Source organism: Loxodonta africana, chromosome X, assembly GCF_030014295.1.
Source record: "Loxodonta africana isolate mLoxAfr1 chromosome X, mLoxAfr1.hap2, whole genome shotgun sequence".
NCBI classification, from domain to species: Eukaryota; Metazoa; Chordata; class Mammalia; order Proboscidea; family Elephantidae; genus Loxodonta; species Loxodonta africana.
In genome coordinates this window covers 143490867-143517126 of record NC_087369.1, presented here as the reverse complement: position 1 = coordinate 143517126, position 26260 = coordinate 143490867, and the positions used below count along the sequence as shown (strand labels likewise).

The window sequence follows — 26260 nt, the reverse complement described above, 5'->3', positions numbered from 1 at the left end:
TGATAACAAAGTAGGGACAAGATTGGAACCCAAATTTTGCTTATACCCAATCTAAGCATATGTTATTAAGTACTGCATCATGTCTCAGACTCTCAAACACACTGCTGCTGAGACAAGTCAACCACAGTCATGCCATTCACACTCTTCTATACCTTCAACTCAGCCACCAAATTTCATACCATCTATTAAAAATAGAGTCTATCTCTATTAAAAATTACAGCTATGTCTCCAATGTGGAAATTTTGATTAGATATGGTATTTCAATATGGAAAGTTAACCCAAAAATCAAATAATTAAATTTTAGAACCAGTTTTCTCTTAATCAGTCTTTGAAAATCCTCCGTATAAGAGACAGGATATTGTGAAGGGTAATAGCACTGAGTTGAAAAGTCTCGATTTATTCTGTCAAGAAGGGATAAGCTACTAATAGTAACCTACCTGCTCTGAAATAAGAATGCTAACATGTAGCTTAGCTGACTTTTACAACAAATAGAACAAAAGGTTCAAAATAGTTTAGGCCAATAAACCTTCAGATCAGTAAAAATGTTTTTGCCTTTGTGCTGTTTTACAACACTACAGATGATCCCTTGCTGTCCAAGAGAAGTGATTAAAGTGAATAACTGCGGAAATCAACAGAAGGGGACAATTTGAGATTAGTGTTTGCATTCTAAAAACCTAGCTTGCAAACAAAGAAAAGAGTTCAGGCAATATTTTCAGCTCCCTTGGAAGGAATGGTTGAAAAAGAGAAAAGAAGCCTCCAAGAACTGGACAGATTCAAGACCAAAATAACATTAGGAGAGTAGTGTCACTAGGGGCAGCTGTCTTGTTTTATTTTCCATTTTAAATTTCTCTAAGAGCAAACAGAAAATAAATTCTAGCAAAACTCAGAAAATCAACACACTTGCACCGAGGTAATATTAGACAACTAACCTGGGGCACCAAATAAACAGAAAAAACATCAAAAATTGTATTTGAATAACAATTACCTTTGCATCTATTTGGAGCTTTTTCTAGACACATCTGAGAATGCCTGAAAGTCAGAAATTCATCCAAGGGTTTCATTGCCTGACAATCCAATTCTTCATTTGAAAGTAATTCCTGAATTCATAACCCAACCAAAGGGGCATATGGAATTTATCATCATTCTATTGTCTGAATTCTTATGACCACAGGGAACCTGTAACCAATAATCTTAATGGTACAATTTTGTAAATATGGGGTGAAGAGGGTGATGATAAGCCAGTATTATGAGCTTATCTACATCTGGAAAATATAGCCTAAGTGCAGTATGTATTTTAACTCTCTTAACTATTTGCTTTCTTTAAATCAGTGGTTTTAACCAAGGGGCAATCTTGTCCCCTTCCCTCACTGCCGGTGGTGCAATGGTTAAGTGCTGGGCTACTAACCTAAAGCTTGGCAGTTCGAATCCACTCAGCATCTTCAAGGGAGAAAGACCTGGTGATCCGCTCGAGTAAAGATTAAAACCCTAGAAAATCCTATGGGGTAATTCTACTCTGTCACATGGGGTTCCTATGAGTCAAAATCAACTCAACAGCACCTAACAACAATCCTTGCCCCAGGAGACATTTAGTAATACCTGAAGATATTTTTGATTGTCACTACATGAGGGGGGGTACTATTGGCATCTAGTGGGTATTGTTGTTGTTATGTGCCCTCGAGTAAGTTCCCACTCATAGAGATCTTATATACAACAGAACAGAAACACTGCCCATTCCTGCACCATCCTCACAATCCTTGTTATGCTTGAGCCTATTGTTGCAACCACTGTGTCGATCCATCTCGTTAAGGGTCTTCCTCTTTTTCACTGACCCTCTGCTTTACCAAGCATGATGTCCTTCTCCAGGGACTGATCCCTCCTGATAACACGTCCAAAGTATGTGAGATGAAGTCTTACCATTCTTGCTTCTAAGAAGCATTCTGGCTGTATTTCTTCCAAAAAATATTTGTTTGTTCTTTTGGCAGTCCATGGTATATTCAATATTCTTCGCCAACACCATGATTCAAAGGCATCGATTCTTCTTCAGTATTCCTTATTCATTGCCTAGCTATCATGTGCATATGAGGAGATTGAAAATACCATGGCTTGCTTGGGTCAAGTGCATCTTAGTCTTCTAAGTGAGATCATTGCTGTTTCACACTTTAAAGAGGTATATAGCAGCAGATTTGCCCAATGCAATGCATCTTTTGATTTCTTGACTGCTGCTTCCATGGGCGCTGATTGTGGATCCAAGTAAAATGAAATCCTTGACAACTTTGATCTTTTTTCCACTTATCGTGATGTAGCTTATTGGTCCAGTTGTGAGGATTTTTGTTTTCTTTATGTTGAGGTGCAATCCATATTGAAGGCTGTGGGCTTTGACCTTCATTAGTAAGTGCTTCAAGTCCTCTTTACTTTCAGCAAGCAAGTTTGTGTCATCTGCATAACGCAGGTTGTTAAAGAGTCTTCCTCCAATCCTGATGCTCTGTTCTACTTCATATAGTCCAGCTTCTCATATTATTTGCTCAGCATACAGATTTAATAGGCATGGTGAAAGAATACAGCCCTGAGGCACACCTTTCCTGACTTAAAACCAATCAGTATTGCCTTGTTCTGTCCGAACAACTGCCTCTTGATCTATGTAAAGGTTCCTCATGAGCACAATTAAGTGTTCTGGTATTCCTGTTCTTCACAATGTGATCCATAATTTGTAATAATCCGCACAGTTGAATGCCTTTGTATAGTCAATAAAACACAGGTAAACATCTTTCTGGTATTCTCTGCTTTCAGCCAACATTCATCTGATACCCCTAGTTCCATGTCCTCTTCGGAATCCAGCTTGAATTTCTGGAACACCCTGTTGGTGTACTGCTGCAGATGCTTTTGAATGATCTTCAGCAAAATTTTACTTGCAGTGATATTCCTGATATTATTCAATAATTTCTGAATTCTGTTGGATCACCTTTCTTTGGAAGGAGAACAAATATGGATCTCTTCCAGTTAGTTGGCCAGGTAACTGTCTTCCAAATTTCTTGGCATAGACAAGGGAGACCTCCAGGGCTGCATCTGTTTGTTGAAACATCTCAATTGGTATACCGTCAATTCCCAGAGCCTTGTTTTTTGCCAATGCCTTCAGTGCAGCTTGGACCTCTTCCTTCAGTACCATTGGCTCTTGATCATATATTACCTCCTGAAATGGTTGAACATCGGCAAATTCTTTTTGGTACAGTGACTGTGTGTTCCTTCCCTCTTCTTCTTCTTCTTTTGTTTTTATAATTTTTGTTGGGCTTTAAGTGAAAGTTTAAAAATCAAGTCAGTCTCTCACACAAAAACCCATATACACCTTGCTACACACTCCCAATTACTATCCCCCTAATGAGACAGCCTGTTCTCTCCCTCCATTCTCTCTTTTCATGTCCATTTCACCAGCTTCTAACCCCCTCCACCCTCCCATCTCCCGCCTGGTAGGAGACGCCAACATAGTCTCAAGTGTCCACCTGATCCAAGAAGCTCACTCCTCACCAGCATCCCTCTCCAACCCATTGTCCAGTCCAATCCATGTCTGAAGAGTTGGCTTCGGGAATGGTTCCTGTCGTGGGCTAACAGAAGGTCTGGGAGCCATGACCACCAGGGTCCTTCTAGTCTCAGTTAGACCATTAAGTCTTGTCTTATGAGAATTTGGGGTCTGCATCCCACTGCTCTCCTGTTCCCTCAGGGGTTCTCTGTTGTGTTCCCTGTCAGGGCAGTCATGGGTTGTAGCCGGGCACCATCTATTTCCTCTGGTCTCAGGATGATGTAGTCTCTGGTTCACGTGGCCCCCTTCCCTCTTCTTTTGATGATCCCTGTGTTGTTCAACATTTTGCCCAAAGAGTCCTTCGATATTGCAACTTGAGGCTTGAAAGTTTTTTTCAGTTCCTTCAGCCTGAGAAAGGCCAAGCATGTCCTTCACTTTTGGTTTTCTAACTTTGGTTTTTTGCACATTTCATTAAAACACTTTACTGTGTCTTCTCGGGCTGCCCTTCGAAATCTTCTGTTCACCTTTTTTATTTCATCATTTCTTCTGTTCACTTTAGCTACTCTGTGTTCAAGAGCAAGTTTCAGGGTCTATTCTGTCATGCATTTTGGTCTTTTCTTCCTTTCCTGTCTTTTTAATGACCTCTTGCTTTTTTCACATATGATGTCCTTAATGTCATTCCACAACTCATTTGGTCTTCGGTCATTAGTGTTCAATGCATTATCCTTGAGATGGTCTCTAAATTCAGGTGGGAATATACTCAAGAGGCCAGGAATGCTGCTAAACATCCTACTATACGCAGGACAGTCCTGAGGAACAAAGAATTATACACCCCCAAATGATGGTGGTGCAGTGGTCAAGAGCTACAATGGGCTACGGCTGTTAACCATTTGTTGGCAGTTCAAATCCACCAGGCGCTCCTTGTAAAGCCTATAGGGCAGTTCTACTCTGTACTATATGGTTGCTATGGGTCAGAATCGACTCAACAGCAACTGTTTGTTTGCTTGTTTTAAAAGACAATATTACTGAGGCTGAGAAATCCAGCTTTAAATTATCCACAGTATGACTATGCCAATAGCCTTTGGAACAAAACAAAGAATTTCCATAACTCTCTAGACTTGAAGTCATCGTTCACTCCAAGTGCATCTTCTTTTCACTGTTTTGGACCTCCTCAAATTTCCAGTGTATTTAGTCCCAGTTTCTTTGGCTTTGCTCAGCTCTTTATTTCTATACAGTGCTAATATAACTGTTTCCTCTTCTAGGAAAACACTTAGACTATTTCTTCTGATACTTGCCTTTGTGTTCCATACTTTGGTCTCAAGCAGGAGATATTCTACTTCCATATTCCAAGGCTTTAGATCAATCTGTCCCTGCCAGACCTGCAATCAACAGTAGAGTCTAAAATAGTCTCTGTCAAGTGGAAAGACATTGTGACTAGCCAACACCTCACAGGGACTCAACTGGTTACTTTTTCTTGCAGTGCTGAAGGAAAGGAAAGAGACAGAGCAAGAGTCAAGACCTTTAGTCAGTGTAACAAATCAATTAAACCAATAGAGCAGAGCTTTATAATGCTGGTGTTTGGACACAAGAGCATCATCCACCTCCTGCCAAGTTAACCATATTATACTAGGCTTTTACTATATAAAGTCATCTTATTTTGGACCAGGTCTTGATCCGTTATATATCTGATACTCTGTAATAATAAGCTGTTGAAAAGGGTATTCATCATCTTACTAGATCACAGAGTACGTTACCACTGAAGCCCAAAGACAGTCATAGTTCTTACGGGTGTCAACAAAGTACTTCATGAAAGAAGAAACAGGGAAAACCTCTGGAAAATAGCGGGAGAAAGATACTATTTCAGTTTATCTTGTATTGATAAATCTTGCTCTCACTTCAGAAATGTTTTAAGCTCTGTACAAAGATTATTGACAAAGTTGTTCCAAGAAAAATAATAGATCTTTTACAAGAAAAATATGTCTCCTACAACCACAGTTTTTATAACTACTAGTTTGGAATCAAAGTTTAATTGAAGGTTGAATCTTTACATGCACATGTCAATTCAAATTAGACCCAACAAAGATATCGATCATGCCTCTATTATAGAACTTACCACACTGTATTATGTAAACCTTCGTGTCAGCTTCCCAACACCTTCTGGTTTCAAAGATTACTTTCCCAGTGTATTTCAAGTAGAAAGAAGGAGTTTCTTTCATGGCTTTTAGTTTATACCAGGTTAAAACTGCTTTTTGCATGATTACTCAGATTATCATCTTTGGCCTCTGTTTCCTTTATTATGGGTCACTTGTTGGAACTACTATTCTCCTTCCTCAGTCAATGCTGCAACTTCCACAAAGCATCAGCAGAGTTGTTAATGTGGGGGCAAAAACGTCCCTTTAGACCTGCACTAATCCATTCATCTTGATTTGAATGCACAAGATCATAAGGGAATATCAGACTTTACTGGAGATTTGAGAAGGGGTAGGAGTTTTATATCATAGCCATATAATTTGGAATTGAGTTGACCTCTGCTCTTAAAGTCCATTAACTATCCTACCACTGGATCTGTGTCACTAGACACATCCTTCTGAAGGCTCTGGACTTTCCCCATGTTGCCTAGTCTCTTTCTTTCTCCCTCCCATCCTGTCATTTCTGTCTCCCCACTATGCAGCCCTAAATTCCCACTACAATTTACTACAGGGCACATTCTCAGAGACTAAACCCTTCACTCCTAAGGTGCTTAAAAACCAAAAACCAAACCCACTGCCATCGAGTTGATTCCAACTCATAACGACCTAAGGTGCTTATCAAGGTATTTTTCCAAATAAACTACATATATATACATATTTTTTTTTCCTTAAGTGGAACTCTAGAATCAGCTGTTTAACTACAGACTGTGCCCAAAAACCTTCAGTAGAATTCTTTTTATACCAGTGCTTATATTAAAGGAAAATGCCTTTCACATGGCAGTCATTAGCAGCAGTCTAATGAAACAGAAACTTTTATAAAATGAAATATTATGTAGCCACCAAAGCAATGTAGAAAAATAACTATTGACATGGAAAAATATGCATAATATATTATTGAGGGAAAAAGCAGGTTACAGAATTAAATGCTATAAAGTTACACTACTTATATATTCAGGTATTCAGGAAGGAAATCTATAAAAAAATTTGGGTAGTAATTTCTGGATAGTAGAATTACCCGTGAGCTTTATTTTCTTCTTTATATATTGTTTCTTTTAAATCTCCCACGATTAGCTCAAAAAATATTTGCTATAAATAAGAATATTGTTGATAAAATGAAAATGAGAGTTCTGTTTACAGGGAATTTTTCTTAAAATCAGCCAAAGGACCAGGTGAAGAGAAAACTGATTAGAGAGAGAGAGATAAAAGCAGAGGAAAGAATTAAGCTAATGACTCAGATCTGAAAATCTTTATGCAAACAAATGCAAGAAAGTAAGAGTAACGTAGAAGGGAAAGGGAAACTTTCTGTAAGAAGGAATTCTTAATTTACACCCACTGAGGACTAGCAAAGTAGCAGGCTTCATTAATTGTATCTTCTCTTCTAGAAAAAAGACAGAAGCAAGGAATAATTCTCCAGCACTGAAGAGCAGTAGGTGGCAGGAACCAGAGTGAGATAGGGTTGATCACCATGGACTCAACAAAGGCGTTATTATTTTTTTTTTAAGAAAAGATCACTAAAATGTACATCACCAGGTCTGCCCTAAGCAGTTGCCGCTGAGTCTATTCTGACTCACGGCAACCCCATATATGTCAGAGTACAACTGTGCTCCATAGGGTTTTCAACAGCTGATTTTTCAGAAGTATATTGCCAGACCTTTTTTCTGAGGTGACTCTGTGTAGACTCAAACCTCCAATCCTTTGGCCTAGGCCACATGGCTGTAGAGAAGTCAAGTATCTTCTATGAGTTTTTGTCTCCTCATTCTGTAATTCTCCCCAAACACACACACACACAAAAAAAACAGGGACTGTCTTCTTTGTCTTTTGGTCTCCTGAGGACAGAGTACCTGGCACAGAGTAGTCACATTATAAAAGTTTTTCAATACATGTCTTAGTTATCTAGTGCTGCTATAACAGAAATGCCACACATGGGTGGCTTTAACAAACCAAAATTTATTTTTTCACAGTTTAGGAGGCTAGAAGTCTGAATTCAGGGTGCCACCTCTAGGGGAAGGGTTTCTCTCTCTGTCAGAAATGGAGGAAGGATCTTGTCTCTTGAGCTTCTGCTCCTGGGTGATCTTCTTGTGGCTTGGCATTCCTCTTCCCCCATCTCTGCTTCTGCTTACTTGCTTAATCTCTTTTATAGCTCAAAAGAGGTGACTCAATCTTGCCTCACTCACAAAACAAAGACAACCCATTTCCAAATGAGATTATAACCACAGGCATATAAGTTAGAGTCCACAAAACATATTTTGGGGGGACACAATTAAATCTATAACAATGCATAAACTAAAAAATGAGGAAGTTGAACTAAATTATTTCCAAGGTTGTTTCCAGGTCCTAATTTCTGTTACTCAATAAAATACTTGTTGAGTACTTAGTATTCATAATGCACTGTGTTGTGTACAATAGAAGTACAAGATATGACCATTATCTTCAAGGAAATGACAAAAGATACCTGGTGGCATCCACTGTTGATAGATCTGTCTACTAGTCTCTGGTAAAATCAGATCTAGAAAGAGCAGCCTAGAAGTTGCAATACCCAAATGAGTCTGTTTGGATAAGGAATAGAGCTTCTGTCCTGCCTCCTATATCTTCCCCTACTTGCGGAATCTAGGCCGGATCACTTAGAGAGAAACTTTTAAACCCTCAGCTTTACTCAGCTGGCCTTGAAGCCTAAGGTGGACTCTAAAACACAAGTCCTGCATCTAAAATACCTCCTAAAAAGGCCACCTCAGTCCTGAACTGCTCATCTCCAAGTCTACCTTCCAAAACTGCTGCTCTAGGAGAGAAAGAGAAAGAAAAGAGATAAAGAGAGCTTTTTACAGAGACTGTGTATGTTGCCAAAAGATTCTACTACAAATTTTAACAATGTCCCGATATTCAGTGAGTAGAAGGGGAAGAGGGGCTACGTCTGCCAACTCCACTGCCCTCCAGGACCAGGGCACTTTTCTACGGCCTAGTAACATAATGACTACAATGACTTGTTATTTTCTCTATTTTAGTGTTTCTTGGTCTTTTAAAATGAATGCTTCATTTTCCTTAACATAAAAATCCCAAGAAAGTTTTGAAATTTGTATTATAAATACAAGTGTTTTTTTTATTTATACAAAAATAAGGCATGCTTCCCCAAACCACATCCCATTTCCTCAAATCACTGACAGTAAGGGAAAAAAATGGAAAAGATTGGAGATGGGGCCAAGATGGCTGAATAGCCAGACTCTTCTGGTGATCACTCTTACAACAAAGACCCAAAAAAAAGTGAAATAATTATATTTATAACAAGCTAGGAGCCCTGAACATCAAAGGCAAACTTAGAAAATGAACTGAAGGGCAGGGGGAAGGAGAGATGATATTTCAGAAGTGGAGAGGAGTTACCGGACATGAATTGCGAGGATCCCTCAGGCACCATTCCCGAGAGCAGCTGCGGTGGACTCATACTAGTGTTCAGCCACAGTTTCCTCAGGGAGAAGCAGCCAGCTGCACAGCCTACTCACACCTCCAGAACCACAGAAGAATGGTGCTCTCGGCAAAAGCTAATTACTTGTGTATATTTTACCATGCTCCCCCACAAGCCAGCTTCAGAGGAGGTTGATTTCCCTGGGCCTGAAATAGGTCCTGTTGAGCATCTGGAGCCATTCTCCCAGCCTTGGAGAAGGAATAAATTTGCAATTGGGGGAAAAGATAATTTGTCAGCTCCACTAACCTGGGGATCTCAGGACAGAAGAGTCTCCTGTCCAGGTATAAAATGTCCCTGGACTTTGCATAACTTTACCCCCTGCATGGACCTGTGTGTGCCTATTTCATGAGAATAGGCCCTTGTTGGCAGACTGAAGCTGTTTCAGCTGTGTGGTGGAGAGGCGGGTGTTTGATGATTGACAACATTTTGCCTATTAAACAGGGTCCTCACCTACCCAAATCAGGGGCCTAAGGACTGGTGGCTCTACTCAGGTCACACAGCCATCCATGGCAGGGTCCAAGGACAACTGGTACCTCCCAGCCCATACAACCAAAAGTATTGGGTGCCCATGGTCTGTCAGCAGAACCCAACCACTTCTACACTCCAGTGAAGAAGGCTGCACTTTCCTCAGAGACACTTGGGGGATGATTTTCAGCCCCCTGCCTTGTTCAGAGCACGGCCCCCTGCAGCAATCAAATGGCGGTACCTACACCAATCACCCCTGCCCCTCTAAGGCTGTAAGAAAGAGCCTGTACCACAAACTTGACCAGCTACCTGAACATCTGAGCTGAATTCATACAAGAAAAGTGAACGGGTCCTAGAATGATATACCTGATAATAACTCTAGCCATCTGGAAACAGGACATCAAAGCTCCAAAGGTGAAAACAATCAAGCTAGTTCACTCAAGCAACCGAATAGGGCATATCAAAACAAGACAAAGCAAGAAGCTAGGATACAGTAAATAAACATAAAATGAACTACATAAAAATAACTATAATAACTTATAGATGGTTCAGAGACAACAGTAAATATCAAATCACATAAAGAAACAGATCATGATCGCTTCAACAAGCTCTCAAAACAAAGAATCAAGGGGTCTTCTAGGTGAAAGTGCCTTCCTGGAATTACTAGATGCAGAATAAAAAGATTAATATACAGAACCCTTCAAAACATCAGGATCGAGATCAGGAAATATGCAGAACAAGCCAAGGAACACACAGATAGAACAGTAGAAGAAATTAAAAAGGTTATTCAAGAACATAATGAAAAATTTAATAAGTTGCAAGAATCCATAGAGAGACAGCAATCAGCAATTCAGAAGATTAACAAAAAAATTACAGAATTAGGCAACTCAAGAGAAAGTAAGAGCAACAGAATTAAGCAAGGGGAAGGCAGAATTTCTGAACTTGATGGTAAGCACTTGGCACCAACACATTTGAAGAGAAATCAGATAAAACAATTTAAAAAATGAAGAAACCTTAAGAATCATGTGGGACTCTCTCAAGAGAAATAACTTATGAGTGATTGGAGTACCAGAACAGGGAGGGATAACAGAAAATACAGAGAAACTTCCCTGATATAATGAAAGATGAGAAGATATCTACCCAAGATGCTCATCGAATACCACATAAGGCAGATTTTAAAAGAAAGTCACCAAGATATATTATAAGCAAACTTAACAAAACCAAAGATAAAAAGAGAACTTTAAGAGTAGCTAGGGAAAAGCGAAAAGTCACCTACAAAGCAGTCAATAAGAATAAGCTCGGACTACTCAGCAGAAACCATGCAAGCAAGAAGGTAATGGGATGACTTATATAAAGCATTGAAGGAAAAAGAAATTGCCCACCAAGAATCATATATCCAGCAAAACTGTCTCTCAAATATAAAGGTGAAATTAGGATATTTCAAGATAAATAGAAGTTTAGAGAATTTGTAAAAACAAAACCAAAACTACAAGAAATACTAAAGGGAGTTCTTTGGTTAGAAAATCAATAATATCAGGTATCAGTCCAAGACTAGAACACCAGAAAGAGCAATCAGAGGTCGGCCAAGACAGGGAAATCATAAAACTAAAAAAAAAAAAAAAACACTCAGAACAGTGATGTTTTTACATAAAAAGAAGATATCATTAAAACAAGAAAGAAGAATTAAGAAATGTAGTCATAGATCTTTCATGTGGAGAGGAAGACAAGGTGATATAAAGAAATAAAAGTTAGGTTTAAACTTAGAAAAATAGTGCTAAATATTAAGCTAACCACAAAGGAGACTCTTACACATCAAAATAAAACAGAAGAAAAAAATAGAGACTCAGCAGAAACAAAAACAAAAACAACAGAGAATAAGAGGAAAAGACAATATATAAAGACAAACTACTCAGCACAAAAAATTAAGTAGGAAAAAGAAACTGCCAACAACACACAAAAAAAGACACCAAAATGACAGCACTAAACTCATAAAATAATTACACTGAATGTAAATGGACTAAAAAATGGACTAAATGCACCAATAAAGAGACAGAGAGTGGCAGAATGGATTAAAAACGATGATCCGTCTATATGCTGCCCACAGGACACACACCTTGGACGTAGAGACACAAGCAAACTAAAACTCAAAGGATGGAAAAAAATATAACAAGGAAACAACAATCAAAAAAGAGCAGGAGTGGCAACATTAATTTCTGACAAAATAGACTTAAAAGGTAAATCCACCACAAAGGAAAAGGAAGGACATGATATAATGATTAAAAGGACAATATACCAGGAGGAAATAACCATGTTAAGTATTTATGCACCCAATGACAGGACTGCAAGATACATAAAACAAACTCTAAGAGCATGGAAAAATGAGACAGACAGCTACACAATTACAGTAGGAGACTTCAACACACCACTTTCCGTGAAGGACAAGACATCCAAAATGAAGCTCAGTAAAGACACGGAAGATCTAAATGCCACAATCAACTAACTCAACCTTATAGACATACACAGAGCACTCCACCCAACAGCACCCAAGTATAATTTCTTTTCTAATGCACATGGAACATTCTTTAGAATAGATCACATATTGGGTCATAAAGCAAGCCTTCGCAGAATCCAAAACATCAAAATATTACAAAGCATCTTCTCTGACAGTAAGGCCATAAAAGTAGAAATCAATACAAAAAAGCAGGGAAAAGAAATCAAACACTTGGAAACTGAATAATTCCCTGCTGAAAAAAGAGAGGATTATAGAAGACATCAAGGATGGAAAAAAGAAATTCATAGAATCCAATGAGAATGAAAACACTTCCTATCAGAACATTTGGGACACTGTGAAAGCAGAGCTAAGAGGCCAATTTCTACCAATAAATCCACACATCCAAAAAGAAGAAAGGGCCGAAATCAAAGAATTATCCCTAAAACTTGAACAAATAGGAAGAGAGCAACAAAAGAAACCCACAGGCACCAGAGGAAAGCAAATAATAAAAATTAGAGCAGAATTAAATGAACTAGAAAACAGAAAAACAATTGAAAGAATTAACAAGACCAAAAGCTGGCTCTTGGGAAAAATTAACAAAATTGATAAACCATTGGCCAAACTGACAAAAGAAAAACAGCAGAGGAAGCAAATAACCAGAATAAAAAATGAGATGGGCGATATTACAACAGACCCAACTGAAATTAAAAGAGCCATATCAGATTTCTATGAAAAATTCTACTCCAACAAATTCAAAAACCTAGAAGAAATGAAAGAATTCCTAGAAACACACTACCCACCCAAACTAACACAAACAGATGTAAAACAACTAAATAGACTCATAACAAAAGAAGAGATTGAAAAGGTAATCAAGAAACTACCAACAAAAAAAAGCCCTGGCCCGATGGCTTCACTGCAGAGTTCTACCAAACCTTCAGAAAAGAGTTAACACCACTACAACTAAAGGTATTTCAGAGCATAGAAAAGGACAGAACACTACCAAACTCATTAAATGAAGCCAGCATATCCCTGATACCAAAACCAGGTAAAGACACCACAAAAAAAGAAAATTACAGACCTATATCCCTCATGAACATAGATGCACAAATCCTCAACAAAATTCTAGCCAATAGGATTCAACAACATATCAAAAAAATGATTCACCACGACCAAGTGGGATTCATACCAGGTCTGCAGGGATGGTTCAACATTAGAAAAACAACTAATATAATCCATTATATAAATAAAACAAAAGACAAGAACCACATGATCTTATCAACTGAAGCAGAAAAGGCATTTGACAAAGTGCAACACCCATTCATTATGAAAAACTTTCAGCAAAATAGGAATAGAAGGAAAATTCCTCAACATAATAAAGGGCATTTATACAAAGCCAACATCATCCTAAATGAAGAGAGTCTGAAAGCATTCTCCTTGAGATGGGGAACCAGACAAGTATGCCCTTTATCACCACTCTTATTCAACATTGTGCTGGAGGTCCTAGCCAGAGCAATGAGACTAGGTAAAGAAATAAAGGGCATCCAGATTGGTAAGGAAGAAGTAAAAGTATCTCTGTTTACAGATGACATGATCTTATACACAGAAAACCCTAAAGAATCTTCAAGAAAACTACTGAAACTAATAGAAGAGTTCAGCAGGGTATCAGGATACAAGATAAACATACAAAAATCAGTTGGATTACTCTACAGCAACAAAAGGAACATCAAAGAGGAAATCACCAAATCAATACTATTTACAGTAGCCCCCGAGAAGATAAAATACTTAGGAATAAATGTTACCAGAGATGTAAAAGACCTATACAAAGAAAACTACAAGACACTACTGCAAGAAACCAAAGGAGACCTACATAAGTGGGAAAAGATACTTTGCTCATGGATAGGAAGACTTAACATTGTAAAAAACATGTCTCTTCTACCAAAAGCCATCTATAGATTCAACACAATTCCAATCCAAATTCCAATGACATTTTTTAATGAGATGGAGAAATAAATCACCAACTTCATATGGAAGGGAAAGAGGCCTCGGATAAGTAAACCATTACTGAAAAAGAAGAACAAAGTGGGAGGCCTCACTCTACCTGATTTTGGAACCTAATATACTGGCACAGTAGTCAAAACAGCCTGGTACTAGCACAACAACAGATATATACACTGTTGGAACAGAATTGAGAATCCAGACATAAATCCATCCACATATGAGCAGCTGATATTTGACGAAGGCTTAAATCCTGTTAAACTGGGAAAAGACAGCCTGTTTAACAAATGGTTCTGGCATAACTTGATATCCATCTGCAAAAAAAAAAAATTAAACAAGACCCAAACCTCACACCATGCACAAAAACTAACTCAAAATGGATCAAAAACCTAAATATAAAATCTAAAACAATAAAGATCATGGAAGAAATATAAGGACAATGCTAGGAGCCCTAATACTTGGCATAAACAGTATACCAAACATTACTAAAAATGCAGAACAGCAGCCAGATAACTGGGAGCTCCTAAAAATCAAACACCTTTCCTCATCCAAAGACTTCACCAAAAGAATAAAAAGATTACCTACAGACCGGGAAAAAGTTTTTAGCTATGACATTTCCAATCAGAGCCTGATCTCTAAAAATCTACATGATACTGCAAAAACTGAACTGCAAAAACACAAATAACCCAACTAAGAAATGGGCAAAAGATATGAACAGACACTTCACTAAAGAAGACATTCAGGCGGTGAACAGATACATGAGGAAATGGTCAGGATCATTAGCCATTACAGAAATGCAAATCAAAACTACAATGAAATTCCATCTCACTCCAACAAGGCTGGCATTAATCCAAAAAATACAAAATAGTAAATGCTGGAGAGGTTGTGGAAGGACTGGAACGCTTCTACACTGCTGGTGGGAATGTAAAATTGTACAACCACTTTGGAAATCGATTTGGCACTTCCTTAAAAAGCTAGAACTAGAACTACCATACGATCCAGCAATCCCACTGCTTGGAATATATCCTAAAGGAATAAGAGCCTTTACTCGAACAGATATATGCACAGCCATGTTCACTGCAGCACTGCTTACAACAGCAAAAACATGGAAGCAACTAAGGTGCCCATCGATGGATGCAATGGATAAATAAATTATGGTATATTCACACAATGGACTACTATGCATCGATGAAGAACAATGATGAATTCATGAAACATTTCATAATATGGAGGAACCTGGAAGGCATTATGCTGAGTGAAATTAGTCAGTTGCAAAAGGACAAATAATTGTATAAGACCACTATCATAATAACTGGAGAAATAGTTTAAACAGGGAAGAAAATACTCCTTGATGGTTATGAGATGGGAGAGGGAGGGAGGGAGGGTGTGAGAGGGGTTTTCACTAATTAGATAGTAGATAAGAACTATTTTAAATGAAGGGAAAGACAGCACACAATACAGGTGAGGCCAGCACAACTGGACTAAACCAAAAGCAAAGAAGTCTCCTGAATAAACTGAACACTTCGAAGGCCAGTGTAGCAGGGGTGGGGGTTTGCGGGCCATGGTTTCAGAGGACATCTAGGTTAATTGGCGTAATAAAATCTATTAAGAAAACATTCTGCATCCCACTTTGGAGAGTGGCGTCTGGGGTCTTAAATGCTAGCAAGCGGCCATCTAAGATGCATCAATTGGTCTCAATCCACCTGGATCAAAAGAGAGTGAACACCAAAGACACAAGGTAATTTTGAGCCCAAGAGACAGAAAGGGCCACATAAACCAGAGAGTACATCAGCCTGAGATCAGAAGAAGTAGATGGTGCCCGGCTACAACCGATGACTTCCCTGACAGGGAACACAACAGAGAACCCCTGAGGGAGCAGGAGAGCAGTGGGATGCAGACCCCAAATTCCTGTAAAAAGACCAGACTTAATGGTCTGACTGAGACTAGAAGGACCCCAGTGGTCATGGTCCCCAGACCTTGTGTTAGCCCAAGACAGGAACCATTCCCAAAGCCAACTCTTCAGACAGGCATTGGGCTGGACTATGGGATAGAAAATGATACTGGTGAGGAGTGAGCTTCTTGGATCAAGTAGAGACATGAGGCTATGCTGGCATCTCCTATCCAGAGGGGAGATGGGAGAGTGGAGGGGGTCAGAAGCTGACCAAATGGACAGGAAAAAAGAGTCGAGGGAAGGAGTGTGCTGTCTCATTAGAGGGAGAGCAATTAGGAGTATATATAGCAAAGTGTGTTTAAATTTTTGTATGAGAGACTGACTTGATTTGTAAATTTTCACTGAAAGCACAGTAAATATTAAAATACATACATACATATATATATATATATATATATATATATATATACGAAAGAAGTTGCAGTCTAGATGATGGCCGGGCTGCAGTCATGTGAATGCTTGCCTGGGACTGGAAGGTCTGTTTCAAAGCTGCTCAGTTCGATTGGCAGAAGACTTCAGTCCCTCGCTAGCTATTGACAGGAAGCCTCAGTTATTTTTGACCTGGACCTCTCCATTGGGTTGCTTGAGTGTCCTCAGACATGGACAGCTGGCTTCCCTCAGATTGACTGGCCCAAGTGGGAGGGGAGAAGTCCTCAGTGCCTTTTATGATCTAGTCTTAGAAGCCTGTCCTGCCACTTCTGCCATTTTCTTTTCAAAAGAACATTTACCAACATTATAATTTGGAATTTTATTTGGTTTATAGATTTATGAACTGGGCAGTACTATTTCCAGCACAACTGGAAAAGCTCTCCCCAAACAAAGACAGGCTGGGGGTTATAGAGATTTTTAAAAAATAGGGAAGAAGCTGAACAAATATTTTTCTTATACTTTGAAGTAACAGCTGGTCATTAATTTTATCATACTCTCAGGTCATGTGAAAAGGCAAGCTGTGCAGAGCAATTAAAATTAAACTTATCAGGAAAAAATGGGCAACATCCTCACACGATCAAATCACTGTCAAACAAGTAATAAGAGCATTGTATGGGATACATAGTAAGTGTTCTGGAAATTTAAAAGAGAAAATGCACCTTGGCTGGCTGGTCATGAAAAGATTCAGGAAGAGGGAAGGATAAAAGTTGGGCTTTGAAAGATTGGTGGGATATCAGTAGATAGAAGTCAAGAACATGAGCAAGGATGCAAATAGAGAAAAAGTCCAAAATATATGTAGCAACCAAGCCAGTTTGGCTTGAGTAAAAGTTTCACTTAAGAGCATTGTGGAGGATAAGGTTGACTGGGGAGTAGGAGTCAGGTGCTACAGCAATTGTTTTCAATCCTTTTGTTTGTTTTCGCCCAAAATTCCTGAGGGAAATGATAGATATCCATCAATAAAGGTAAACATACAATAGAATTGTGACTTGGGAGCCTGGAAAGGGCAGGGGGGTGGTGTATATACCAACCTAGACACAAATAAGAGAATCTCTTGTGAAGAATCCTTTTTGCTTGAAAAAAAATCACCCCCCATAATAAAGTATACCCTCCCCTCCACGTACAGCATTAGTGTTCTAGTCTACAGTATCTTAAACCTTGCATGTTTCAGTTTATATAAAAAACAAAAAAACAAAAAAAAAGGACCCTTGAAATTGGAATTCTGATGTTATTCGTTCAGTAAATTTTTATGAAGTGCCAACTATATATCAGACATTTTGCTAGATACTAGGGACATAAAGATGAAGAAAAAAAATGTTCTCTGACCTCATAGAACTTAGAGGGAGACAGGCAGAAATTAATTAAATAACTCCATAAATAAAAATATTAGGTTGAAATATATGAAACTGCCTGTACTTGACAGTTTTTGACCTACATAAACAGCAGTTTCATACGGGACAACTTAATATAATAACTATGAAGGAAATGTAAAGGGAACAGTTAGATTATAAAGAGGGTATCAGGGAAGCCTTCCTTGAGAAAAAAACCCATTGCCGTTAAGTCGACTCTGACTCATAGTGACCCGATAGGACAGAGTAGAACCGCCCCATAGGGTTTCCAAGGAGCGGCTGGTGGATTCGAACTGCTGACCTTTTGGTTAGCAGCTAAACTCTTAACCACTGCGCTCTTTGAGAAAGGGATTCTTAAACTGAGATCTGAACGATGAGTGGCAGCTAACTAGTGGAAGTGTGCTATGGGATATGAATGTTTCAGGGCAAGTAAAGAAGCCAGGCTGGTAGTAGTAGAGCATTCATTCATTGGGTTTTCCAGCTGTCTTTCTTCTCCTTTAGAGAAGGTTGCTAAATCAACAGGCTTCTTGGTGATATCAGTAAAGAAGGCCAGGCTGGGAGGCTGAAGGACTCTGAGGACAAAAGTCAGATGGTGGAGTATAGTTAGCAATGGTCCTGAAGATCAAGAGCAATGAGGACATTACCTCAAAGTAAGGTATAATTCCTGCACACAGTTTTAAGTACCAAGTGTTGTGGTTGGAACCAGCTGGTCTCAGGAGAAGGTATGCTCTAGAATAGAGAGGTAAGTCATTCCAAGGGCTGAAAGTGAATTTCCTTCCTTTCTGTGACAAGCCTACAAAAAAAATCTGATGAAACTCCTCCTAATCAGGATCGAGAAAACCCTGGTGGTGTAGTGGTTAAGAGGTACGGCTGCTAATCAAAATGTTGGTAGTTCGAATCCACTAGGTGCTCCTTGGAAACCCTGTGGGGCAGTTCTACTCCGTCCTATGAGGTCACTATGAGTTGGAATCGACTCAACAGCTATGGGTTTGGTTTTTTTGGTTTTAATCCCACACAGAATGAGAAGAGTCTGAAGCTAGTTGTTGTGTTTTTTTTGTTTTTGTTTTTTGGTACTTACATTACATTCATTTGTCATCTTAATAAACTGTTTTGTATTAAAGATCTAGCACTAAAGAAAGGAGGCAACACTTAATTATCAAGCATTCTCTGGCAAATGTTTACCTAGGAAAGTGTGCAGGGGCTACATTTTCATGAGAAAATAATTAATATTTTGGTTGACTCATTTTTTCTCTTCCATGTCCATCTCAGGCTGTGAGAAAAGAGAACTACTTCACTTGCAACAAAGAAGAATTCAGCATTAGGTAGAACCAACTTAGATGTTACGGAAAGGATTTAGAAATTGAAATACCAAAAAGACTTTGCTACAAAGAAATCTCCACCACAAATATAGCTCTACAACAGAAAGAGTGTGGTCCCAGTGCCAATTGTGATTTGAAGCAGATAGATTGATCAAGAGAGCATTTCTTAACATGCCCATTTTAACTTACTTTCTAATAGCTTTTAACGGCAGCCAGATCTAACCTCTTGACAGCTTATAACTTTAAAAAAAAATTTTATTGTGCTTTAAGTGAAAGTTTACAAGTCAATCTCTCATACACAAATTTCTATAAAACCAAAACCCACTGCCGTTGAGTTGTACACCTTGCTATATACTCCTAGTTGCTCTCCCCCTAATGAAAGAGCACACTCCTCTCCACTCTACTTCCGTGTCCATTCAGCCAGCCTCTGACCCCCTCTGCCCTCTCATCTCCCCTCCAGACAAGAGCTGCCCACATAGTCTCATGTGTCTATTGATCCAAGAAGCTCACTCTTCACCAGGATCATTTTCTATCCCATTGTCCAGTCCAATCCCTGTCTGAAGAGTTGGCTTTCAGAATGGGTTCCTGTCTTGTGCCAAAAAGGCTTAGAAGGCCTGGGGACCATGACCTCCAGGGTTCTTCTAGTCTCAGTCAGACCATTAAGTCTGGTCTTTTTATGAGAATTTGAGGTCTGCATCCCACTGCTCTCCTGCTCCCTCGGGGTTCTCTGTTGTGTTCCCTGTCAGGGCAGTCATCGGTTGTAGCTGGGCACCATCTAGTACTTCTGGTCTCAGGCTGATATGTGTGGTGGTGTGCCACCTTTGGCCCTTTCTGTCTCTTGGGCTCAAAATTACCTTGTGCCTTTGGTGTTCTTCATTCTCCAGGTGGGTTGAGACCAACTGATATATCTTAGATGGCCGCTTGCTAGCGTTTAAGACCCCAGACACCACTCTCCAAAGTGGGAGGCAGAATGTTTTCTTAATAGATTTTGTTACGCCAATTGACCTAGATGTCCTCTGAAACCGTGGTCCCCAAACCCCTGCTCCTGCTATGCTGGCCTTCAAAGCATTCAGTTTATTCAGGAGACTTCTTTGCTTTTGGTTTAGTCCAGTTGTGCTGACCTCTCCTGTACTGTATGTTGTCATTCCCTTCACTTAAAATAGTTCTTATCTACTATTAGTGAAAACCCTTCGCCTTCCCTCCCTTCCTCCCCCCTCTTGTAACCATCAATGAATATTTTCTTCTCTGTTTAAACTATTTCTCGAGTACTTATAATAGTGGTCCCATCCAATATTTGTCCTCTTGCAACTGAGTAATTTCACTCAGCATAATGCCTTCCAGGTTCTTCCATGTCAGGCAATGTTTCACAGATTCATCATTGTTCTTTATTGATGCGTAGTATTTCCTTGTATGAACATACCATAATTTATCCATTCATTCATTGATGGGCACCTTGGATGCTTCCATCTTTTTGCTACTGTAAACAGTGCTACAGTGAACATGGGTGTGCATATATCTGTTCATGTGAGTGCTGTTATTTCTGTAGGATATATTCCAAGGAGCGGGATTGCTGGATCAATGGTAGTCCTATTTCTAGCTTTTTAAGGAAGTGCCAAATCAATTTCCAAAGTGGTTGTACCATTTTACATTCCCACCAGCAGTGTACAGGTGTTCCAGTCTTTCCAGAACCTCTCCAACATACATTATTTTGTGTTTTTTGGATTAATACCAGCCTTGTTGGAGTGAGATGGAATCTCATTGTAGTTTTGATTTGCATTTCTTTAATGGCTAATGATAGTGAGCATTTTCTCGTGTATCTGCTAGCCACCTGAATGTCTTCTTTAGTGAAGTGCCTGTTCATATCCTTTGCCCATTTTTTAATTGAGTTATTTGTCTTTTTGTTGTTGAGTTTTTGCAGTATCATGTAGATTTTAGAGATCAGACACTGATGGGAAATGTCATAGCTAAAAACATTTTCCCACTCTGTAGGTCATCTTTTTATTCTTTTGGAGAAGTCTTTGGACGAGCATAGATGTTTGACTTTTAGGAGCTCCCAGTTGTCTAGTTTCTCTTCTACATTGTTAGTAATGTTTTGTATACTGTGTATGCCATGTATTAGGGACAGCTTAAAACTTCTAATGGCGCATATATTCAGATGTGGACTGTGTACCACTTTGGACTGTGTTTCTATAGAATATATATTTCTTTTAACCAAGAATGCTTAAAACACATACAGAAATAATGACACTACCACTTTATTATGTATTTAGGTGCCAGGGACTTTAGCTATGTATTGCATTTAATTCTCAAAATAACCATATGTGGTAGATGCTTTTATTTTCATTTTACAGATGATGATATTGAGGTTCAGAGAAGTTAAGAAACATAACCAAAGTCACACAGCTAATAATTGTCCAGTACGCCGTATGACTTAAACCATATCAGTATCATATACAGAGGTATATCACATGCCCAAGTAACTTCTGTAAAGCTTCAGATCACAGAGATTTAAATGGGTAAAAGTCACTTTAGAATAGATAGCCATGAACTAACCTTTTCTCAGCAAGTTTCTTCCAACTGAAAGGCCTGCTCCTGGGGTGTGATCAGTGATCTTAAAGGCACTAGCAAACAATACAACTATTCGGAATATACACACTAGAGCTACATCTTCTAAATGTGCTTTACTCACCAGTCAATCAATTTCTCTGTCTCTTGAGGATAATAATGATAATTTCACCACTGAAGCGAAATCCTATTGTTCTTAGCAGCAGAATTCCCTCCTTTAAGAAAAGATCTGTTTAGGCAAAAGAGGTCTTTGTTTTGCTAACTGAAAACGCAAGTTTGGAGAGGATTGAATTACTCAGACAATAGGGAGGATTTAAGAGTCTGTTCATAGGGTCGCTATGAGTCAGAATTGACTAGATGGCAATGTTTTTTTTTTCTTTTAATGAGGGAAGGAGGCAAAAGAGCAAAGTGAGGCAGTGGACTGCCAGGCAGAATGCTTAAAAAGAGAACCGAAGTGTCTCATGGGAAATTTTAGATTAAATTTGCTGTGTGGTTATATAACTTTCTCCTTCATCACCCCATGGAACAAAAGCAGTAACATTTAGTAATAACAATAATAACAGCTGATAATGTTTATTGAATACTTACTTCATGTCCAGCTCTTAACATACATTATCTTGTTTGATCCTTATTACAAACCTAGAAGATAAGCACTTTTATTATCCTCGTTTGATTGTGAAGAAACTGAGGCTTCAAGAGGTTAAATAAGTACGCAAAGTCAGAGCTAGAAAGTAGCCGAATCAGGCACATATGCTAACCTGTCTGCTCCCAAAGCCCATGATACCGGGGCTGGGGGTGGGGGTGGGGGTGGGGTGGGGGGGAAGCAAGACATAATGGTGAACAGGGAGAGGCAGGAGGGAGCCAATCCCTTTCTGCTTTCTCTTCTTGTGCCATAATTTCTAATTCTGTTCAAGAAAGCCTTGTATGACATTGCATTGTACTAAAGATCAATTTGTCTTGCATTCAGCAAAAAGCAAGCAATTTTATTTCTGAAAAGTTTGCTTGGAGGCCCTTTCTCAATCCTCACATGTTGTGAAAATGCTCCACAAATGAAGCTAGTTCCCTTAAAGGCAAACCAGAAATAAAAGGAAACCAAACTGAGATTCAAAATACGCTCATACCTGCCATATGCAGAATTCCTTAGCATATTTGTTTTTCCTCTGTACAAACACAACCAGCCATGGAGTTCCTGTTGCTTCTGCAACAGTGATTTGGAAAACACTGACTCTGAAAAGAACAAGAAACAAGCCCCATCCCTTCAGCATCCATTAGCGTTTGCATATGTCAAAGCTGCAAGGCTTTCAAGTTAGCATAGGGATCACTATGGAAGTCACCAGAAGGAATAAGCTTAGCTGAAGGTGGTAATGAAAATGATCAGAGGACTTTATTTGTTAACAAGCCATTCAAACTTGGTGAATTCTGAACTTTAAAACTGAATTCTAACCCTGGGGTTAAGGGCTTGTTGACTCTAAAACAGCTTAGTTTATTTTGTTTGTTTATTTGTTTTGTTTTTTAAGGGTTAGACAATTTGTAGGATCAGACACAGTTCTGTTATAAGACCGCTTGAATAATTATGGTACAAAAGGAGCACATAAATGAAATTTCTCCTGAAAGTCTTTATTAGCCTCCAAGTATGATAAAATCTTAAGATATTTTCTCCTTCTAAAGATCTAGCTGGAACTCTTATAAGAAATTGTGGACATGTACAAAGCATCTAGACAGCTAAATGTATCACAACAGAAGAGTCAATAAGTAAAATACTGGGATCATAGATTTATTTTCAAGGGTTGGGCAGGAACATAGGGCTATTGTAGTCTAACGGCATCATTTCATATTTAGGAAACTGCTGCAGAAAGTAAGATGATTCTCCCAAGATCACACACCTAGATCATGTGGGTGATACGTGAGACATAAGTAGGGGAAGTAGAGGAATGGCAAGAGGTGTGTATAAAAAATCAGGCAAAGTGGGGTAGTGGCAAGAGGACCAGAAATATTAGACAGAGGCTAGCTCATGCAGAGCTTAGATTATAACTTAAAGCCTTTGGGAAATTATTTAATGTTTTTAATCTAGGAAGCAACATGATTAGATTTATATTTTAGGGGGAAAATGCCCTTGAGGAAGTTAGAAAACATGTTGCAAAGGACTAACTTGAGGAAAGAGAATTAGTGAAAATGCTTTAACAATCTTCTAGACCAAAAAAAAAAAAATTTAAGTGAAAATACAACCCATGAGGAGGGAACAAAGGGTGGAGAAATGGAATGACAACAGTGACTGTAGGGATGGAAGAGAACAGAGCTGCAATTCATTAATAAGTTAGAGGGAGATCCAACAGCAGTTTGTTACCAAGTTAAGATGGGGGGGGTGGCAGGGAGGGTGTCAAAGAGTCAGCATAGTGTATAGTATAAAAAGGTTAAGCATATGGACACTGGGTCCAGTCACCTTGGATTCAAATCTTGGGGTTTCTACTCATTGACTATGTGGTCTTGAGGAAGTCACTTAATCTTTCTGTATTTCCCTTTCCTCATCTATAAAATGGACATAATTATAGTACCTACCTCATAGGTTGTTACAAGGATTAAATAAACTAACATTTGTGAAGTGCTAAAAACATTGTCTGGCACATAGTGATCATTACCTAAATGTTTGTTCAATACATTTTTTTAAAAGACTCTCAGATTTTGCCTTGAGTGACTGACAGAAGTGTTGCCATTCACAGAGTAAAAAAGTCTTCTTAAAGGCAGGAATAGGGAAAAATATTATGCAAAACATAGTATCATACATATAATAAAAAAAATAGACATTTTTTTTTTCTGTCAGCATTCTTCCCTGGAAGGAGCCACTTCACCCATACTGCATATGGTTCTAGCAGGACTGTTATCACACTGCCTGGCCCTTCCCTAAATGTATGGATGAGGAGGCAGGTGACCCCAGGCCCTGCAAAGGAATAATCAGAGTCTTCCATAAAATTTGCCATATGCACAATGGGAGTAAGAGAAACACTTTCTTTATGGATAACTAGCTGTAAAGATGTAGGCTTAGGGATGGCTGTAGTTGTCTTTCTTACCACATGGTGAGAACCTCTTTAAAAATGGTGTTGATGTGCAGAGAGAAGTAGAGCCTCATATACCACAGTAACGGAAGTCTACCTTAAAGCTCCTCAATTACATGAGCCAATTAATTTCTTTTCTGCTTAAACTAGCTTGAAATGGGTTATTGTTTCTTTAACTACGTTCTGTTTAGTACAATATGCTTTTGGTAAATGTTCAGGGGATTTCTAAAGAGATTCTTGACCTTCGTTAATTAGCATAATTTTTCATATGACACAGATATCCATGGAATACAGGAAAGAGAAGAAAAACATGTCAGAATAGACTAATCATTCAGAATGTTGTGGGAGCAGAAAAATTAGACAAATTTCTTAACATGCAAAAGCTATCCAACCTCAGACAGATATAAGAGGAAGAGGAGAAACAAGAGAAGACTAAACGAAGAGAAAAGGACAGATATAACCCAAACAGAAGAAAAGAAGTTAATGGAAGATGGACTTTAGCAACAGCTATTAGAGATCATCTTGTATTAGGGATTGATGAAAAACACAGAGTGAGGTAGAAATTTACATGATTACACTGTGTTAAGGAACCAGTTAACCAAGACTTGTTGGAGCTAAAATTAAAGTGTGCTTTGAACAGTTGAGCATCATCACTGTGCACTAAACTTGATGCCATAAAAAACAGTTATATCGAGAGATGGGCACATAGATGTATTTTTGAGAACAGCAGAAATGCTTCCTAGGGTGAGACAAAATGATTATCCACCTGAGATTCTGTCTGTAACAGGGACATCAAGGAAAAGAGACATACAGAAACAAGTAGGAGTTCACTAGATGACAACTGCAAAAGTTTGCAGAGCTGCCACTGCATTTAGTGTCTTCTCATAGGCCTACTATGGATTTAGTATTTACAAATGGTCTGTTAAGAACCTGCTCACTTGAGGGGAAAAAAAGAAAACCGTTCAGAAATGCTTTCAAAATGACATCTGGCTAGCAGCTCCTGACCCAGTCTCTCATAGCTTCGTCAGAGAGAAAGAAAACACTGACAATTTCATCTAATGTTAAGACTAAAATACAACTATTAGTGCAGTTTTGGAAGTTTTGCTCACCAACCATAGATTTAAGAAAATTCAAAAGGTAACCAGATGGAAAAAGTATAGGGCCAAAGACAGGATTGTCCCAAGTGCCTCTCTGCTTCTCCCTCTCCTTCTCTGTCTCTCTCCCTTTCTACCTCTATCTCTTTATCTCTTCTCTGTCATTACGGATCCTACTACTTCACTGTGATTCACTCTCAGTAGTATAACTTGCCTCCTACTTCACAGAAAACAGAAGCCAATAGGAATAGCACAGGGACTCTGTTATTGTCCCATCACTATTTCTGCAAATTTTCTTGCTTTTATACCAATCCTTTCCTTTTACCTTCCTACTACAATGAAAGGGGTAACTCTTCTTCTGCCTAAGGCTAATATCTTCATTCATGTTTTTATCCCACCAC

The 26260-nt window shown here is 38.8% G+C and overlaps 1 long non-coding RNA gene across 10 annotated transcripts in view; it reads right to left on the bottom strand.

Annotated features, from left to right (window-relative positions):
* Window positions 1-26260, bottom strand: part of LOC111751861 (uncharacterized) — a 425334-nt gene that overhangs the window by 156281 nt on the left and 242793 nt on the right. For 5 of the 10 annotated variants that reach the window (XR_010319637.1, XR_002786919.2, XR_010319639.1 and 2 more), the window contains 3 exons: window positions 22837-22942; window positions 22304-22354; window positions 21840-21944 (listed from right to left, as the gene is read on the bottom strand). The exons of 4 other annotated variants lie outside the window; for them this stretch is intronic. This is a non-coding gene — a long non-coding RNA (uncharacterized LOC111751861). The remainder of the gene's footprint in view (window positions 1-21839; window positions 21945-22303; window positions 22355-22836; window positions 22943-26260) is intronic. One more of the 10 variants, XR_010319638.1, reaches the window with a different exon arrangement.